Genomic DNA, 12,689 nt, shown 5'->3' with positions numbered 1-12,689 from the left:
ACCTCGTAGGTGAAGCTTTTGGAGGTGGAGCTACAACTAGACCAACATGTGAACTTCATCACAAAACGATTATCGATGAGACACTCCAGAGTCCTGGATGATATTAACCACCTACCTCCTGAGCCAGGATTGAACAGAGGAAGGACCTGGGGTCTAGGATAACCCAGCATCAGCACTGGGACTCTGACCACCTTCATGACAAGGCCCAGGACTATTCAGTGGACAGGCCTTCAGGTTCCCTGGAAAATGCAGACAGATTTCACCTCTGAGCTCTGCCGTGACCAGGCCAGGAAGCGAGGACAGGACACGGTCTGGTGTGGAGTTGTGGTCCCCAAACTACAAGAGCAACAGGAGGAGTAGAATCCACTGGCTATGCGTGGCATCTACAGGGGCCACCCCTCTCCACTCTGTGTCCCTTGGGTCTGAGCTCTTCTCTGAAACCACAAATCTCCTCAAGCATCACCCTCTGAGCCCTGGCTGATTTGCATACCCAGCAGCTCCCTCCAGCCAGGGGATAAGAGAGGGCTGGGAGGAAACCTGCCCAGCTTTGGGCCTCGGGGAGTAGGATCAGGGAGCCTCCACCATGGTCTGGACCCCTCTCCTCCTCGGCCTCCTCACTCACTGCACAGGTGCTGCACCCACACTCACACCCACCTCAGCCCAGGGGTCTAAGGGTGGCCGTGACTCTGAGCTCAGCACCCTGTGGTGGGCAGGATGTTCATGAACCTGCTGCAGGATGAGGGGCTGTGGGGCTGAAAACCCCCCATTGTGCTCACTGCCTCTGTCTGAGCCCTGAGGGGCTGCACATGATTAGAGAAATGGGGGTTTCCTCATTTGTTCAGAGGGTCCATCCACTAGCCCATCCCATGGGCCACAGGTGCTGAGATTGATTGGAGTGGGTACCTGGGGGCCAACAGAATCCCTGGAGCTAAGTTCTGGTGAGTCAGGTGGGAGATCTCCTGGGAATGGGCCCTTCATCCTCAAGCCAACCTCTCCTTTCTCTCTTGCAGGCTCTGTGGTCTCCTATGAGCTGACTTAGCCACCCTCAGTGTCAGTGACTCCAGGACAGATGGCGAAGATCACATGTCTGGGAGACAACATTGGAAGCAAGGATGCTCAGTAGCACCTGCAGAAGTCAGGCCAGGCCCCTGTGCTGGTCATTTATGAGGATAACTAGCAGCCCTCGGGGATCCCTGACTGATTCTCTGGCTCCAAATCAGGGAACACGGCCACCGTGACCATCAGCAGGGTCCAGGTCAAGGATGAGGTTGACTATTACTGTCAGGTGAGGGACAGCAGTAGTAATGCTCACAGTGACACAGGCAGATGGGGAAGTGAGACACAAACTCCTTCCCAGTCTGTGTCACACTCTCCTCCAGCCCCAGGAGGACTGTAGACACAGCAATGAGCAGGTCTGGCTCAGGTCCCCTGATCTGAGATCCCCAGGCTGCCTTATCATCCCAGTCCTCCAGGCAGGCTCTGCAAAGTGTGGATCAAGAGTGGATTTATGGGTGGCAGGACCAGGATGTACTGGTGTTTTCTGGGTCAGGATGTGAGCTGGAGAACCAGGACCTGTTCTGAAGAACAGAGAGAGGGCGACATATGTCTACTGCTATATGGTCCCTGGATTTCCGTATAGGGGTGAATGGCCACTCCCTGGTGAACTGTCCTGGATCATTCCCATAGACCCTCCCACCGCCAATGATCTCCTGAAGCCCCTCACTCCCATGGCAGACTGGGATTCTGACTGAAGAAAACCAGCATAGTGACACCGTGGTGTCACCTAGATCCCTCTTCAGTCCAGACCCACCCACCGAAACTGGCTGGGGGTCCCTTGTGCTCACAGCTGTGTCCTCACTGGAAATTGCTATTGTCTTCGGAGAACATAAGTGAGACAAGAACCCCATTTCTTCAGTGAGGGTGGTTCATTGGCAGCTGCCTTCCTGACGGAGTCCCTGGACATCAAGCTGATCTGCTTCTCCTCCAACTGCAGGTCCTGCTTCTCCTGAAGCAGCTCAGCCCTGCTGTGGACACAGCATCCGTAAGAGCCCAGTAAACTTAATAAAAGTGATCAGTACTGTGAATTAGGTAAATATATCTCTTTGTCGAGAATACCAGGTCATCCAAGTTCAATAAAATATTCTTTATGATCAGCCTTCCTTTGTAGATCTATGCACAAAATATAACTTTATGACTTCTCATGAGGTATAAAAGTGATCATCCCACTGAAAGGGATACTTGCAGCAATTTTTTCAAAAACATCTTCACATAGATCACTTTTATGAAGGTCAATTCTCCCAGGATCTACTAACAAGTTCCCTCCATGTTGTAATGAGACCCAGAAGCAAAGGTCTCAGAACTGGCCTGCAGCAGTGGCCAGCAGTGGGGGAGATTCTGAGGGGTGAAGTGTGAGGAATGGAGGCATCGAGGTGGGAAGGTGGAGAGGAACCGTAGGTAACACGCTCAGCGGGAACAGTAGTGCACGTCTCTCAGGCACGTGGCCCTCGTCTCATCTTCAATGATCTCTTCAGACCAAACTCTGAGGAGTGAGCACGTGGGTCTCCTGTCTGTGCACAGGTATCAGCACAGTGCTTCACACGTGATTTCTATGAGCAATGTCTCCAGATTTTGTCAGTGAATTAGCGTCATCACATCCTCATCAGTACTAGGTTTGAAAACAAATACATTGCTTCAGGATATTTGCTGAAATCAGCATCTTGCTATCATGACTAAAAATTTTGACGTTTCTGTTCTGACGTTTCTGACAGTTGTCCAAACTCAATGTCCTTGGCCAAGTTGGAAAAGGATCCTGATCCTAACTTGTCAGGAGATGAGCCTGACAGGAGGATACAACCAGACTTAGGATTTCCCCAACATCCCGCTGACACATGCTCCCATGTTGTCTGCCCTGGAGGGAGCAGAGGGAGCGTCCCCACCTCTGTCCACAAAGAGAATTGGGTTTCACCAGGACACACAGATTCCAACACCATGAAGATCTGAGTGCTCTTCAGAACAAACTCAGGGATGAGGAGTACCTGAATACAGAAGAGAGGATGGTGACAGGAGGCCCAGGAGGGCTGGGATGACGGAGGAGGAGGACATGGGGCATGGTGAGGGGGAGGCAGGGAGGGGCTGACAGGTCAGGCTCTGAGGTCAGTCTCCTGGGTTGGAATCTTGACTCACTCCTCTCTGTCTGGGGGACTTTGGGGAAATCATTTAACCTCGCAATGATGGCTTCCTCCTCATCAGACTGGAGGAGAGGTTGACCATAAGCATAGGGCTGCTGGTGGGTTATTGTGATGTCTGGTTGTGGGGGGTGCATGTCAACACTCACCAAGGGTCTGGCATCTGTTGAGGGCTCAGAAGGAGTCATTCTGTTGAACTAGCTGTACATGTAGGATGACATTCATCCTGTAGGCATTTGGTGGCACTGTGGGTTCTGGCTAGGGACTCTAATAGGTTCAAGTCCCCTGGGCTGTGCTCAAGGGCAAAGAGTGTGACTGATGCTTCCTTTGCTGACACTTCTACTGGGTAGAATCAACCCCAACTCTGAAAGCCACAACTGGCCCTTCTTCTGACCCCAGGAAATTACCAGTAGGAGGTCCTTAGGCTCAGGGCTCCAAGAAGAGCTCAAAGAGAGGGAATGGAGAATAGATGTGCGTTCAAGGCTCCTCCCTTCTTGAGCTGCAAGAAGAGAGGATAAGACTGGAACTTGGAGAGGCCAGTCCAGCTGGGCAGCCTCAGGGCAGAACTCCTGGAAGCCCTCCACCATGGACTGAATTTCCTTCTACCTCCTGCCCCTCATTTTCTCCACAGGTCACAGTGTTCCAGGGCACTCAGGGGTCTCCCTCCCCGACATTTCCCTCCAAGCACAGTCCCCTAGGACATCTGTCCAGTCTCGGGACATTGAGCACCATTCTCATATTTTCTCTTTCCAGGTCTCTGTGCTCTGACTGTGCTGACCCAGCCCCCATCTGAATCTGCCTCCCCGGGAGCCTCGGTCAAGTTCACCTGCACCCTGAGCAGTGAGCACAGCACCTACACCATTCACTGTATCAACAGAGACAAGGGAATGTTCCTGGGTATGTGATGAAGGTGAACAATGATGGAAACCACAACAAGGGATATGGCATCCCCGACTGCTTCTCAGGCTCCAGCTCTGGGGCCGATCGGTACTTAACCATCTCCAACATCTAGTCTGTGGATAAGGCTGAGTATTACTGTGGTGAGATCCATAAAATTGATGGACAAGACTGGTAAGCTACAGTGACACAGACAAAGAGATGTGAGGTGAGAACCTCCCCTCCCTCTTCCCCACGGGAACTCAGGGTGAGCTGATCCTTGTCCCTCTCCAGGACCCTGAGACCTTTGACCTTCTCCTAGCAAATCTCATCATCCTGCACCTCCTCCTTGAGATCTCACTAGGGTGAAGCAGACACAGGTCAAAAATTAGGTCATTTTGACAACACAACATTCTGTTGCCTCCACCACAGGCCTGTAGGGATAATTATGGGAGAGAACAGAGCAGCCCAGGCAGGAAAATGACCCTGAGAGAGTGGTTGGCTTGAGATGAGTGTTTCCGCAAGAGCCATCGGGCCCTGTGTTCACACCATGGGGCTCTGCTTGAGAAAGAGACACAGATCTCAGGGTTCCAGGGGAGACCCTGGTGTCATCTGCAACTAATGTCCTGTCTCCAGGTGCACCATGGTGTACATCAGGACTCCTGTCAGTGTTGAGGGTTCAGCAGGAAGCATTTGGCCCTCAGGGGAGGCAGGACGATGAGACCTGAACCCCATGGTGGGTGCTGAGCTGAGGTACAGTAGGTAATTGGGGTGCATGTTAGGAGGTGTGTGGCAGGACCAACATGAAGCATGGCTTTTTCTTCTCCAGCTGACATAGATTCTCAGCTTATGGTGCCAAGAATGGCTGCACATGCTACCCAAAGAATTTTGTAGGGCCGGGAGAATATCCACTGGTATAGCATTGGGGCATGGTGGACAGAGGACACTGAGGTGGAAAATATGGTTCCTCCCCGAGTCTCAGCCCTGTGAGTGATCCACCTGAAATACTCTTGGAGAGGGCAGATTTACTGGTCTCATGGATTTCCTCCATAGATTTTCTGGAATCACATGCATTGGGTCAACATGGAGCAACCATATTGACCAAGCAATTCTAGTTCCTGGGCAAGGTCAAGTGGGATTTTGGGGCTGAACTCCAGAACATCAGGCTGGTCTACCCCCGTGTCTGTTCTCTGAGATGGAAAGCCCAGGAGCTGCCTATGGAATGGGTGACTCCCAAGTGGGCAGGAGGGGAGGAGGTGGCTTGTCTCCCAGGGAGGGAGTGGACAGGGTGCAGGAGGACCGGAGAAGAGATGGACATCATGGCTCATTCCTTCAGGGACTTGTGTCAGCCTGTGGTTGGCTGAGTCACCGGGGTCACAGGGCCATCTTCCATCCTCCCCACTCCAGTAAAGGCTTGATCTCTACAAGGATTTGCAGTGACTTTGTCCCCAACAAGGTCTCCCATGGGTCCCTCCAGTGGGGAGTTTCCTCCACCGCTTACACTGTAGGAAAGGGCGTCAGGAGGAGTGTAGGGAAATAAATCCAAACCCCTGTGTGGATCACCCCACATCCATGTCCGCCTGGGCCTTGTGTGCTAACAAATTGGAAGAAGGTCAGCAGTAGCCTCTGATGGACAGACAGAGGGACAAACTGCTAGAAGTGATGACAGAGAATGGAAAAAGGAGGCAGATAAAGATCATCCCCTGTCATGCTTAGTTGGTGACCAAGCAGTTAGGGAGCTGCCACCACAAAGCCTTGTCAGAGAGGGACCAAGGGACCATTAGAGGCTGTTTCTTATGGTCAAGGTTATGACAGGGGCAGAGTCTCATCAGAGGCCACTGTCAGCTCTTGTCATGTGAAAGTGGCTAATGAATGGTGTGAAGGATGAATGTCCCTTTCTGAGTTGTCCACACCCGTGCACTAGTCCTCACAGATGCCAGGTGATCCTGAGACCTGGAGTAACAGTTTATTTCAAAGATACTTCCTGCTATGGCCTTAGCAGAGTCTCGAGGAAGGATGTCATGTAGTGTCATTGTCACAGTTGGGGAATCGCTAAAGCCTGAGGAGCTATTGACAAATCAGTCCAGGGAGAAGCTGAAACAGGTCACAGGACCTGTACATGGAGGCACGTTGGAGCTGCTGTGGCTGTGAGTGCACAGGGGAGGCCAGGCAGGTGGGCTGGAGTGAGAGTGTGCTGGAGGAGGGGTCCTTCCCCTCTGGCTCATCCTGCATCTCTCATCCTCTGTCCTTGTCTCTCTCTGTCTCTCTCTCTGTCTCTGAATTTCTCCTCTTAGTCATGTTCTGTTTAATTCTTCCCTTATGTTTTTATCCCATGCTATTCGATTTATAACTTTTCTCATTGTTTTTTCCTGTCCATTTTGTGTATGTGTGTGTTTGTGTGTGTTTGTCTTTATCCCTTAATGGTCATGAAATCAAAAATAATGACAATGTGTCTGTCACTATCCTAGGTGTCCTGAGTGTCAACCAGAATCCTGGCCCCTCTCCTGCAGGATGGAGTCCTCATTCCCCAGAGGCTGGGATGTCAGCAGCTGCAGCTCCAGAACTTGCTTCTGCTGAAGAGAGCTGGCAAGTGGGGACACTCCCCTTCTGGTGGCAGCCTGCATCCAGTGACCTGTGCCTGTGGTGGGATAGAGGCAGGGCCCTACCCTAGTTGGTAGGACCAGAGCCCCTTTAGTTCTATTGTGGGCCTGGCTGTATCTGCTTCACATATCAGTGTGCATCTCCGCCCACGTCCACACCCTTCAACGCTTCCTGTCCTTCGGTGTGTTCTCTGGTCCATCTAGACTTCCTACACACTGGTCTCTGAGTGCGAGTTGGCTCCTGGGAAGCTTCACTGGCCACAGGTTTTTTGTTGTTGTTGTTGTTGAGTTTTAATTTACATACAATAAAATCCACATTTAGGGAACAGTTCTGTGAGTTCTGATAAATGCACTCAGACGTGTAAGCAAGCACTCCCACAATGACAATGTATAACAATTCACTCATTGGCCATAAATTCCCCAGAACCATTGACAGTCATAGCCTCCACCCCCACTGCACAACTCCTGATCTCTTGTCTGTCCCTATAGTTGGGTCTTTGCAAGAACATCCTAAAATGAAATCATACTTGGTAGCCTTTTGGTTCTGGCTTCTTTCACTCAGCATAATGCATTTCAGATGTGTCCATGTTGTACGTTAAGAGTTCATTCCATTTTCATTGCTGAGTGGAATTCCTTTGCATGGGTGACCCACAGTTTGTTTAACCATTCCCCAGTGAAGTGACATTTGGGTTGTTTCCAGTTTCCACTCTTTAGCAATTTCAGTTAAAAACTTTATTACGTTTATTACAGGTTTTGTGTAGACATAACTTTTCATGACTCTCAGATAAATACCTGGGAACAGAATTTCTGGGTCATATGGTAGATATTTAGAGAACTTTCTCAGAAATTGCCAAACTCTTTTCCAATGTGGATGCTAGATTTTCCATTTTCATTATCACCAGGCGTTTATGAGACCTCCAATTATTCCACGTCCTCATTAAACTAGACTGCCAGGGTTTTTAAAACCATGTTAATGTGTCTGTAATGGTATTTCATAATGTTTTTAACTACCATTTCCTTAGTGATTGTGATTTTGAGGTTCGTTTCAGGTTCTTATTTCTCATCTGTGTTTTTATTTGGTAAAGAGATTCACCAAATTTTTGCACATTTTCAAAGTCAGATTCCCCAGGTGACTCGTACTCATCTATGTGTGTGTATTTAGATCAATGTGATTTTATCCCGTGAGTAGGTTCACATGTCCACCACTATTGTCAATTCCATCTCCACAGGGATCCCTCGTGTTGTCCTTTTCTATCAACATCCACCTCCTCCCTCCGAGGTGCCCCTCACTGCCCCTAACCCGTGGAATCCACTAACTGATTCTCCATTTCTAAAATTTTGTCTTTTCAGAAAGGGTATATAGAAATAAAGAATAGGGGGCCGGCCCCGTGGCTTAGCGGTTAAGTGCGTGCGCTCCACTACTGGTGGCCTGGGTTTGAATCCCGGGCGCGCACTAAGGCACCGCTTGTCCAGCCATGCTGAGGCGGCGTCCCACATACAGCAACTAGAAGGATGTGTAACTATGACATATGACTATCTACTGGGGCTTTGGGGAGAAAAAGGAGGAGGATTGGCAATAGATGTTAGCTCAGGGCCAGTCTTCCTCAGAAAAAAGAGGAGGAACTGCATGGATATTAGCTGAGGGCTGATCTTCCTCACAAAAAGCAAAAAATAAACAAACAAAAAAAATTCTTAAATAAAAAGAGAAATAAAAATAGAGTCCTATAGTATCTAGCCTTTTGAGATCAGCATTTTTCACTCTGCATAATCTGCTGCACACTCATCTTCATCACTGTTGCATTAACGGTTCATTACTTATCATTTCTGAGTAGTATTCCACAGTCCCAATGTACCAAAGTCTGTTTATCAATCCACTCATTGAAGGATACCTGGATTGTTCTCGTTTTAGGGTTATTATTCATAAGGGTGTATGAACATTTCTGTATAGATTCTCTATGAAAATAAGTTTTCATTTTCTGAAATAAATGTCCAAGAGTACAATTGCTGGATTGTATGGTAACCAAAAGTTTGTTTTTTTAAGAAGCTTCCAAACTCATTCCGTAGTATCTGTAGCATTTCACGTTCCCAACAGGAGGCGTGAGTGATTCAGTTTCTCCACATCCTTGCCAGTATTTAGACTTGTCACTATTTTTATTGCAGCCATTCTGATAGGTATGTAGGGATATATCTTTGTGGTTTTCATGTGTGTTTCCCTCATGGGTAATGAGAACATCTTTTCATTTGCTCTTTGCCATCTCTATATCCTCTTCCATGAAATGTTTGTTCTTGTTCATTGCCCAATTTCTGAGTGGAGTTATTTTTACATTCATTTTTGAGAGTTTTTATATTCTCTGTACATTAATCGTTCATTGTATATGTGGTTTGCAAATATCTTTTCGCTGTTACTTGTTTTTTCATCCTGTTTAGAAAGTTTTACAAAGTGAAATATGTTAATCTTGATGAGGTTCAATGTATCTTCTTCCTTTTATGTTTGAGGCTTCTGATGTCATCAAACAATTCTTGTCTAGCCTTCAATCCCAAATATTTTTCCTACTTTTTTTTGATAAAAACTCTGAATAAAATGGGTATAGAAGGAAAGTATCTCAACATAATAAAGACCATATATGAGAAACCCACAGCTAATATCATCCTCAATGGTGAAAAACTGAAAGCTATCCCTCTAAGAACAGGAACCAGACAAGGATGCCCACTGTCACCACTCCTATTTAACATAGTATTGGAAGTCCTAGCCAAGAGCAATCAGGCAAGAGAGAAAGAAATAAAAAGGATCCAAATTGGAAAGGAAGAAGTGAAACTGTCACTATTTGCAGATGACATGATTTTATATATAGAAAACCCTAAAGAATCCACCAGAAAACTTTTAGAAGTAATAAGCAGAATATGGTAAAGTTGCAGGATACAAAATCAACATACAAAAATCAGTTGCATTTCTGTACACTAACAACAAGTAGCAGAAGAGAAATTAAGAATACCATCCATTTACAATTGCAACAAAAGAATAAAATACTTAGGAATAAATTTAACCAAAGAGGTGAAAGATCTGTACACGAAAACTATAAAACATTTCTGAAAGAAATTGAAGAAGACACAAAGAAATGGAAGATATTCCGTGCTCTTGGATTGGAAGAATTAACATAGTTAAGATGTCCATACTTCCTAAAAGCCATCTATAGATTCAATGCAATCCCTATCAAAGTTCAACAACATTTTTCACAGAAATAGAACAAAGAATCCTAAAATTCATATGGAACAACAAAAGACCCGAATAGCTAAAGGTATCCTGAGAAAAAGAACAAAGCTGGAGGTATCACACTCCCTGATATCAAAATATACTACAAAGCTATAGTAACCAAAAACAGCATGGTACTGGCACAAAAACAGACACACAGATCAATGGAATAGAATCAAAGCCCAGAAATAAACCACACATCTATGGACAGCTAATCTTTGACAAAGGAGCCAGAACATACAATGGGGAAAGAAAGTCTCTTCAACAAATGGTGTTGGGAAAACTGGATAGCCATATGCAAAAAATGAAAGTAGATCCTTACCTTACCATACACAAAAATTAACTCCAAATGGATTAAAGACTTGAATGTAAGACCTGAAACAGAAAGTTCTAGAAGAAAACATAGGCAGATGCGCTCTTGACATCGGTCTTAGCAACATATTTTCAAACACCACATCTGACCGGGCAAGAGAAACAATAGAAAAAATAAACAAATGGGACTACATCAAACTAAAAAAGCTTCTGCACAGCAAAGGAAACCATCAACAAAAGCGAAAAGACAACCCAACAATTGGGAGAAGATATTTGCAAACCATACACATCTGATAAGGGCTTAATCTCCAAAATATATAAAGAACTCATGCATCTCAACAACAAAAAACTACCAACCCAATTAAAAAATGGGCAAAAGACCTGAACAGACATTTCTCCAAAGAAGATATACAGATGGCCAACAGACACATGAAAAGATGTTCAAAATCACTAACTATCAGGGAAATGCAAATCAAAACTACAATGAGATATCACCTCACGTCCGTCAGAATGGCTATAATTAACAAGACAGGAAACAACATGTGTTGGAGAGGATGTGGAGAGAGGAACTCTCATACACTGCTGGTGGGAGTGCAAACTGGTGCAACCACTATGGAAAACAGAAAGGAGATTCCACAAAAAATCAAGGATAGAACTACCATATGATCCAGCTATTCCATTGTTGGGTATTTATCCAAAGAACTTGAAAACACCAATTTGCAAAGGTACATGCACCCCTGTGTTCATTGCAGCCTTATTCACAATAGCCAAGACTTGGAAGCAACCTAAGTGCCATCAAGGAGACCCGAATGGATAAAGAAGCTGTGGTATATATACACAATGGAATACTACTCAGCCATAAGCAGCGAAATCAGCCATTTGTGACAACATGGATGGACATTGAAAGTATAATGCAAAGTGAAATAAGTCAGAGGGAGAAGGCCAAATACCGTATGATTTCCTTCATTAAGTAGTAGATAATAACAACAATAAACAAACACATAGGGACAGAGATTGGATTGGTGGTTACCAGAGGGGAAGGGGGAGGTGGAGGGTGAAAGGGATAATTCGGTACATGTGTGTGGTGATGGGTTGTAATTAGTATTTTTGGTGGTGAACATGATGTAGTCCATGCAGAAATAGAAGTACAATGATGTACACCTGAAATTTTTGCAATGTTATAAACCAATGTTACTGCAATAAACAAATAAGCTAAAAAAAAAAAAAAAAAAAAGATAAAAAAGGAATTTCCTGAGAGGTACATGAGCAATTTATCTGTATCTGATCATGAAATCATGCCTCAATACAACAGCATGACCACTGTCCCTACAAGCTCATCCTTCAATCACTGCCCAGCCGCCTCCCAGGGATGATCCATCACTAGACAGCATGACTGAGGGGTTCCCCCCAAGCACAGAGAGGAAGTGCAGGGCACAGACTGAGGTTTGTGTGCATGCCCTGAGGGCAGGGTGCACGCTTTCTAACTCAACACCAGAGAGAGCTCTGAGTCCTCAGGTACAGACTTTGGGAATATGGCCCATTTTGACAGCCAGCTTTAAGCTGAGACTTTTCTGCTCAGCAGAAGACCTAAGAAGGCCAGAAGAAGGAAAGAAGTAGATTTACATTTCTTCAGAGAAAAAGAGAGGCCCTGAGGCACACCCCCAGCTGTGGGCTCAGAGGCAGAGCTCTGGGGCGTCTCCACCATGGCCTGGACCCCGCTCCTGCTCCCCCTCCTCACTCTCTGCACAGGTGCTGTCCCTCAGGGCTCAGCCCCCAAAGAAACCAGGGAGCAGCCTGGGCCCGACCTTCAGCTCTGCAGAGGGGAGGCTCCAGGGTGTGTGCCCTCTGGGAAAGAGAACCTCATCCTCACACTAACCCCTCCTCTCCTCTCTTGCAGGTTCTGTGGTCTCCTCTGAGCCTGAAGTGTCCATCGACTTGGGACAGACAGCCAGGATCACCTGCCAGGGAGGCAGCTTTGGAAGCTATTCTGCCAGCTGGTACCAGCAAAAGCCAGGCCAGGCCCCTGTATTGGTCACCTGTAGTAATAACTACCAGCCCACAGGGATCCCTGGCAGATTATCAGGCTCCTACTCAGGGATCACATCCACCCTGACCATCAGCGGAGCTCAGACAGAGGATGAGGCTGACCATTACTGTCAGTCATGGGACAGCAGTGCTAATGCTCACAGTGACACAGGCTGATGGGCAAGTGAGACACAAATCCCCTTCTCATCTGTGTCACACTCTCCTCCAGCCCCAGGAAGACTGTAGACAAAGCAATGATCAAGTCTGGCCTAGATCCCCAGATCTGAGATCCCCCAGCTGCCCTCCCCTCCCAGTCCTCCAGGCAGGCTCTGCAGTGGGTGCATCAGGACTGGATTTAGGGTGGTAGGACCAGGATGTACTGGTGTTTTCTGGGCAATGGTGTGAATTGGAGTCAGAGGGCCTAGAGTGAAGGACAGACAG

The 12,689-nt window shown here is 47.0% G+C and overlaps 1 pseudogene; it reads left to right on the top strand.

Annotated features, from left to right (window-relative positions):
* The first annotated feature begins 583 nt into the window (after positions 1-583).
* Positions 584-4,430, top strand: LOC147912433 (uncharacterized; annotated as a pseudogene).
* The last annotated feature ends 8,259 nt before the right edge of the window (positions 4,431-12,689 follow it).

Source organism: Ceratotherium simum, chromosome 35, assembly GCF_057802395.1.
Source record: "Ceratotherium simum simum isolate JZ-2026a chromosome 35, ASM5780239v1, whole genome shotgun sequence".
In the NCBI taxonomy this organism is placed as follows: domain Eukaryota; kingdom Metazoa; phylum Chordata; class Mammalia; order Perissodactyla; family Rhinocerotidae; genus Ceratotherium; species Ceratotherium simum.
This window is presented reverse-complemented; position numbering and strand designations above follow the sequence as displayed.